The sequence below is a fragment of the Anomaloglossus baeobatrachus genome, chromosome 6 (genome assembly GCF_048569485.1).
Source record: "Anomaloglossus baeobatrachus isolate aAnoBae1 chromosome 6, aAnoBae1.hap1, whole genome shotgun sequence".
NCBI classification, from domain to species: Eukaryota; Metazoa; Chordata; class Amphibia; order Anura; family Aromobatidae; genus Anomaloglossus; species Anomaloglossus baeobatrachus.
The window spans coordinates 34,416,266-34,423,520 of NC_134358.1; the positions used below are offsets into that span (position 1 = coordinate 34,416,266).

Below are 7,255 nucleotides of genomic sequence, written 5' to 3' on the forward strand. Positions count from 1 at the left end.
TAGCTGAAATTCATGGATTCTCCAGTATGAGGTTGTGCGCAGCATCGACGATCTCCGGAACAACAATCACTCTCGGGCGTCCAGGATGTTCCTCATCATTGGGGCTGAAGTGTTCTGTTTTAAATTTGGCAACCCAGTTCTTAACTGTGGAATATGAGGGGCACTGATGTTGGCGACATATCACCAGGTAGATCCTTCTCGGACTTTCCTTGCAGAAACAAGAATTTTATCATCCTCTGCTCTCAGTTGCTGTGAATATCGCATTATACTCCGCCATGCTGTTTCACGCGTGCGAAGAACACTGTTGCCATAAGCAACAAACACAAAATTTTGAAAACATATATTAGACACGTAAGGCTTTCATGTGATGTAACATTTGTTACCATAGTAACTAAAAAGATCACAAAGCCAAAGACTTATCAGCAGCCCTACGTAGCACAGATCGATAAACTTGTGACCCTGTAACAGGAAAAAAAAATAAAAATCAGATCCAACCAACTAGGGGACATTGTGTGCACCAGGGCTCGGCCGCCAATCATCTGCACAACGTCCCACATTTCTGACCCCTTAGACCTCCGATGAGGCAGAGGTGGATCTCAAGACGACCCAAATCTCTAACAATGTAGCAGAGCTCAAGTCACTGATCACGACGGTGCAATAAGGCAGTCGACATCGGGGACCAAGAGCAGGAAAGCAGGAGCCAAACGTGGCCATGAATTCATCACACTGTCCGGCATCAAACCAGGGTGACATATGGTAAGATTTCTGCCACACCCGGAATAACAGTCCTTATGGGAAATCACCATTTCACTTGTCACAGATGCGATTTATGTTTATCGCTGCTCATATGGTAAAGCATGAATCACAAATAGATCCTAACTCCTCTACGTGTCGCAGCTTGTCGCCCCTGTGCTGGCAGTTACAGGAAAGCCCCTGGACAAATATTGTGTGTGCTACAAAACTGCGCAGACGATAAATGCACCGGCACAATGACAGCGAATAAGGCCACGGAGAGATTTAGAACGTGACCCGGCCCCATTGGAACCCATGCAAAAAGCTGTCCCTCACGCCGTTATTCTTGCTCACCATCAATCCTGCCGTCCGTCTGTCCCCTTCGCTATCCGTCTCCCATCCTTCCCGCTTGCTGTCCGTCCCTCCCGCTCAGTTTGTTCTGCTCACTGTCCATTAGGCTCATTGTCAGTCTGTCTCACCTGCCATTTGTCCCACTAACTGTCCGCCCATCCCACTGGAACGCTGTCTGTCCCGCTGGCACACACGCCGTTCATCCCACTGACGGTCAGTCCTGCTAGCCCGCCGTCCGTCTCACAGTCCATCCTGCTCGCTGTCTGTCCATCCCTCTCACGCGCCGTCCGTCCGTCCCTCTCACGCGCCGTCCGTCCGTCCGTCCCTCTCACGCGCCGTCCGTCCGTCCGTCCCTCTCACGCGCCGTCCGTCCGTCCGTCCCTCTCACGCGCCGTCCGTCCGTCCGTCCCACGCGCCGTCCGTCCGTCCGTCCCTCTCACGCGCCGTCCGTTCCGTCCGTCCCTCTCACGCGCCGTCCGTCCGTCCGTCCCTCTCACGCGCCGTCCGTCCGTCCGTCCGTCCGTCCTTCTCACGCGCCGTCCGTCCTTCTCACGCGCCGTCCGTCCGTCCCTCTCACGCGCCGTCCGTCCGTCCCTCTCACGCGCCGTCCGTCCGTCCCTCTCACGCGCCGTCCGTCCGTCCGTCCCTCTCACGCGCCGTCCGTCCGTCCGTCCCTCTCACGCGCCGTCCGTCCGTCCGTCCCTCTCACGCGCCGTCCGTCCGTCCCTCTCACGCGCCGTCCGTCCGTCCGTCCCTCTCACGCGCCGTCCGTCCGTCCCTCTCACGCGCCGTCCGTCCGTCCGTCCCTCTCACGCGCCGTCCGTCCGTCCGTCCCTCTCACGCGCCGTCCGTCCGTCCCTCTCACGCGCCGTCCGTCCGTCCCTCTCACGCGCCGTCCGTCCGTCCCTCTCACGCGCCGTCCGTCCGTCCCTCTCACGCGCCGTCCGTCCGTCCCTCTCACGCGCCGTCCGTCCGTCCCTCTCACGCGCCGTCCGTCCGTCCCTCTCACGCGCCGTCCGTCCGTCCCTCTCACGCGCCGTCCGTCCGTCCCTCTCACGCGCCGTCCGTCCGTCCCTCTCACGCGCCGTCCGTCCGTCCCTCTCACGCGCCGTCCGTCCGTCCCTCTCACGCGCCGTCCGTCCGTCCCTCTCACGCGCCGTCCGTCCGTCCCTCTCACGCGCCGTCCGTCCGTCCCTCTCACGCGCCGTCCGTCCGTCCCTCTCACGCGCCGTCCGTCCGTCCCGTCCGTCCGTCCGTCCGTCCCTCCCTCTCACGCGCCGTCCGTCCGTCCCTCTCACGCGCCGTCCGTCCGTCCCTCTCACGCGCCGTCCGTCCGTCCGTCCGTCCGTCCGTCCGTCCCTCCCTCTCACGCGCCGTCCGTCCGTCCCTCTCACGCGCCGTCCGTCCGTCCGTCCGTCCGTCCCTCTCACGCGCCGTCCGTCCGTCCGTCCCTCTCACGCGCCGTCCGTCCGTCCGTCCCTCTCACGCGCCGTCCGTCCGTCCGTCCCTCTCACGCGCCGTCCGTCCGTCCGTCCCTCTCACGCGCCGTCCGTCCGTCCCTCTCACGCGCCGTCCGTCCGTCCGTCCCTCTCACGCGCCGTCCGTCCGTCCCTCTCACGCGCCGTCCGTCCGTCCCTCTCACGCGCCGTCCGTCCGTCCCTCTCACGCGCCGTCCGTCCGTCCCTCTCACGCGCCGTCCGTCCGTCCCTCTCACGCGCCGTCCGTCCCTCTCACGCGCCGTCCGTCCCTCTCACGCGCCGTCCGTCCGTCCCTCTCACGCGCCGTCCGTCCGTCCCTCTCACGCGCCGTCCGTCCGTCCCTCTCACGCGCCGTCCGTCCGTCCCTCTCACGCGCCGTCCGTCCGTCCCTCTCACGCGCCGTCCGTCCGTCCCTCTCACGCGCCGTCCGTCCGTCCCTCTCACGCGCCGTCCGTCCGTCCCTCTCACGCGCCGTCCGTCCGTCCCTCTCACGCGCCGTCCGTCCGTCCCTCTCACGCGCCGTCCGTCCGTCCCTCTCACGCGCCGTCCGTCCGTCCCTCTCACGCGCCGTCCGTCCGTCCCTCTCACGCGCCGTCCGTCCGTCCCTCTCACGCGCCGTCCGTCCGTCCCTCTCACGCGCCGTCCGTCCCTCTCACGCGCCGTCCGTCCGTCCCTCTCACGCGCCGTCCGTCCGTCCCTCTCACGCGCCGTCCGTCCGTCCCTCTCACGCGCCGTCCGTCCGTCCGTCCGTCCGTCCCTCCCTCTCACGCGCCGTCCGTCCGTCCCTCTCACGCGCCGTCCGTCCGTCCGTCCGTCCGTCCCTCTCACGCGCGCGCCGTCCGTCCGTCCCTCTCACGCGCGCGCCGTCCGTCCGTCCCTCTCACGCGCGCGCCGTCCGTCCCTCTCACGCGCCGTCCGTCCGTCCCTCTCACGCGCCGTCCGTCCCTCTCACGCGCCGTCCGTCCGTCCCTCTCACGCGCCGTCCGTCCGTCCCTCTCACGCGCCGTCCGTCCGTCCCTCTCACGCGCCGTCCGTCCGTCCCTCTCACGCGCCGTCCGTCCGTCCCTCTCACGCGCCGTCCGTCCCTCTCACGCGCCGTCCGTCCGTCCCTCTCACGCGCCGTCTGTCCCTCTCACGCGCCGTCTGTCTCTCACTCGCTGTCCGTATCGCCCACTGTCTGCCCATCCGTCTCGCTGTATGACTGTGGCATGTGCCATCCACCTGTCCGTCTCTCTCTCTGTCCGTCTCTCGCACTGTCCGTCTCTCGCACTGTCCGTCTCTCGCACTGTCCGTCTCTCGCACTCGCTGTCATTATCACCTCTCCCTGTTTTTCCCTTCATGTCTCTCTCCACCGTCCTGTCACATTTACCCCCTGCGTGTCCCCGTTCTCTCACCCCAGCTGTCTCTTTTCCCGTACGTCACGGTGCACACTGCTCAGCCCGTGAAGGACACGGCGTCTCCTCTCGGATTTCGGGGTGTCCTAATCTCCGGGGAGCCTCATCCTTCCAGCAGCAGCTTCTCCGGCGGACTCCCACCCGCAGCTCCCAGAGAGCCCTCTGAGCGTCCGCCAGCCAATCACATCGTGCCACGTCAGAGGTGAATCAAGCACAACTTCCGGGTTAGCGCGTCAAAGTAGACGCGTACGGCGCCGTCTCCAAGGTGAGCCCCACGTGACTTCCGGCGTGGCTGACCCTCTGCGTACGGGTCGGCAGATTGATCATGTGATCTGTGGAGTTGAATGGGCGGGGCGAATGGAACTCTCCATGAAACTGATATAAATTGTATTTAAATATAACGGCTGAGAAATTGCAACATTGTATTAGTGACTGTCGTAAATACATGCAGAGCGCTTTATGGCCACTCCATGTGGTCTCAGGTGCTTATATTCCATACAATCAGGGTTCACAACAAACGATTACATATTTTCTGGACAACAGGACCAAAAAAAAATAAAATATATAATATAATGTATATAGAGAATAATACAGATACTGATTACACCCAGTATACAGGACAGGAGAAGTGGTACTGTGCAGTGTATATATACAGAATAATACAGATTACACCCAGTATACAGGACAGGAGAAGTGGTACTGTGCAGTGTACATATACAGAATAATACAGATTACACCCAGTATACAGGACAGGAGAAGTGGTACTGTGCAGTGTACATATACAGAATAATACAGATTACAACCCAGTATACAGGACAGGAGAAGTGGTACTGTGCAGTGTACATATACAGAATAATACAGATTACACCCAGTATACAGGACAGGAGAAGTGGTACTGTGCAGTGTACATATACAGAATAATACAGATTACACCCAGTATACAGGACAGGAGAAGTGGTACTGTGCAGTGTATATATACAGAATAATACAGATACTGAGGATTACACCCAGTATACAGGACAGGAGAAGTGGTACTGTGCAGTGTATATATACAGAATAATACAGATACTGAGGATTACACCCAGTATACAGGACAGGAGAAGTGGTACTGTGTAGTGTATATATACAGAATAATACAGATACTGCGGATTGCACCCAGTATACAGGACAGGAGAAGTGGTACTGTGCAGTGTATATATACAGTATAATACAGGTACTGAGGATTACACCCAGTATACAGGACAGGAGAAGTGGTACTGTGCAGTGTATATATACAGAATAATACAGATACTGAGGATTACACCCAGTATACAGGACAGGAGAAGTGGTACTGTGCAGTGTATATATACAGAATAATACAGATACTGAGGATTACACCCAGTATACAGGACAGGAGAAGTGGTACTGTGCAGTGTATATATACAGAATAATACAGATACTGAGGATTACACCCAGTATACAGGACAGGAGAAGTGGTACTGTGCAGTGTATATATACAGAATAATACAGATACTGAGGACTACACCCAGTATACAGGACAGGAGAAGTGGTACTGTGCAGTGTATATACAGAATAATACAGATACTGCGGATTACACCCAGTATACAGGACAGGAGAAGTGGTACTGTGCAGTGTATATATACAGAATAATACAGATACTGCGGATTACACCTAGTATACAGGACAGGAGAAGTGATACTGTGCAGTGTATATATACAGAATAATACAGATACTGAGGATTACACCCAGTATACAGGACAGGAGGAGTGGTACTGTGCAGTGTATATACAGAATAATACAGACACTGAGGATTACACCCAGTATACAGGACAGGAGAAGTGGTACTGTGCAGTGCATATATACAGAATAATACAGGTACTGAGGATTACACCCAGTATACAGGACAGGAGAAGTGGTACTGTGCAGTGTATATATACAGAATAATACAGGTACTGAGGATTACACCCAGTATACAGGACAGGAGAAGTGGTACTGTGCAGTGTATATATACAGAATAATACAGATACTGAGGATTACACCCAGTATACAGGACAGGAGAAGTGGTACTGTGCAGTGTATATATACAGAATAATACAGATACTGAGGATTACACCCAGTATACAGGACAGGAGAAGTGGTACTGTGCAGTGTGTATATATACAGAATAATACAGATACTGAGGCTTACACCCAGTATACAACCCAGGAGAAGTGGTACTGTGCAGTGTATATATACAGAATAATACAGATACTGAGGATTACACCCAGTATACAGGACAGGAGACGTGATACTCTGCAGTGTATATATACAGAATAATACAGATACTGAGGATTACACCCAGTATACAGGACAGGAGAAGTGGTACTGTGCAGTGTATATATACAGAATAATACAGATACTGAGGATTACACCCAGTATACAGGACAGGAAAATCGTCACATGAATAAATATCATATGCCCCGGTGGGAAGCTCACCGTGCTGCAATGCGGCCTAGCGGAGCGAACCATCCACCGCCTGCCCCTTCCAGTGCATCCGCGCGCTCTTCATCTTCTAGGACTGTGGGGACAGCTGTCACACCTGGTTTTCCACGCACAACTTCCACCACTGTAACCGCAACAGGCAGTTTGCTTGGTAGGTCGTCAGTTGGTTTGGAAGGGGAAACAAGTGCGTGTGTACAGCTCTCTCAGACATCGATAGCACCAACGTTGGATGAAGGCAACATCATGTCTACGCCTGCACTTTCCTCACAAAGCTGCATTTTTCCAGGGACACCCTACTCAACACCGTCTACACCATGGGTCCCCAATTCCAGTCCTCAAGGGCCGCCAACAGTGCATGTTTTCAGGATTTCCTTAGTATTGCACATGTGATAATTTAATGACCTGCACAGTTGATGATTCCAACACCCATGCAATGCTAAGGAAATCCTGAAATCATGCACTGTTGGCGGCCCTCGAGGACTGGAGTTGGGGAACCCTGGTCTACACACAGCAGCCAGATCTCTGTCCCTCAGATGTGGACAAATAAAAGGCCATTTCCTGCGACCCATGACAAAGCTAAGAGGTTGACTTTATCCCTCTGTAAGCTCTTGTCTACCGAAATGCTGCCTTTCCGCCCGGTGGACACACAGAATTTTAGAGACCTTATGTCTGTCGCTGTGCCCCAGTACCAGATGCCCAGTCGCCACTACTTCGCTAAGAAAGGTGTGCCCGCGCTACACCAGCATGTCGCACACAACATCACCACTTCCTTGAGAAACTCTGTGTGTGAACGGGTGCATTTCACCACCGATACTTGGA

At 55.8% G+C, this 7,255-nt stretch overlaps 1 protein-coding gene across 1 annotated transcript in view; it reads right to left on the bottom strand.

Moving 5' to 3' along the window:
- Positions 1-4,121, bottom strand: part of PHF20L1 (PHD finger protein 20 like 1) — a 162,697-nt gene extending 158,576 nt beyond the window's left edge. Inside the window, exon 1 of the mRNA XM_075352848.1 lies at positions 3,956-4,121. The gene's annotated coding sequence lies outside the window, so the exon portion shown is untranslated. The remainder of the gene's footprint in view (positions 1-3,955) is intronic.
- Positions 4,122-7,255: the final 3,134 nt, after the last annotated feature.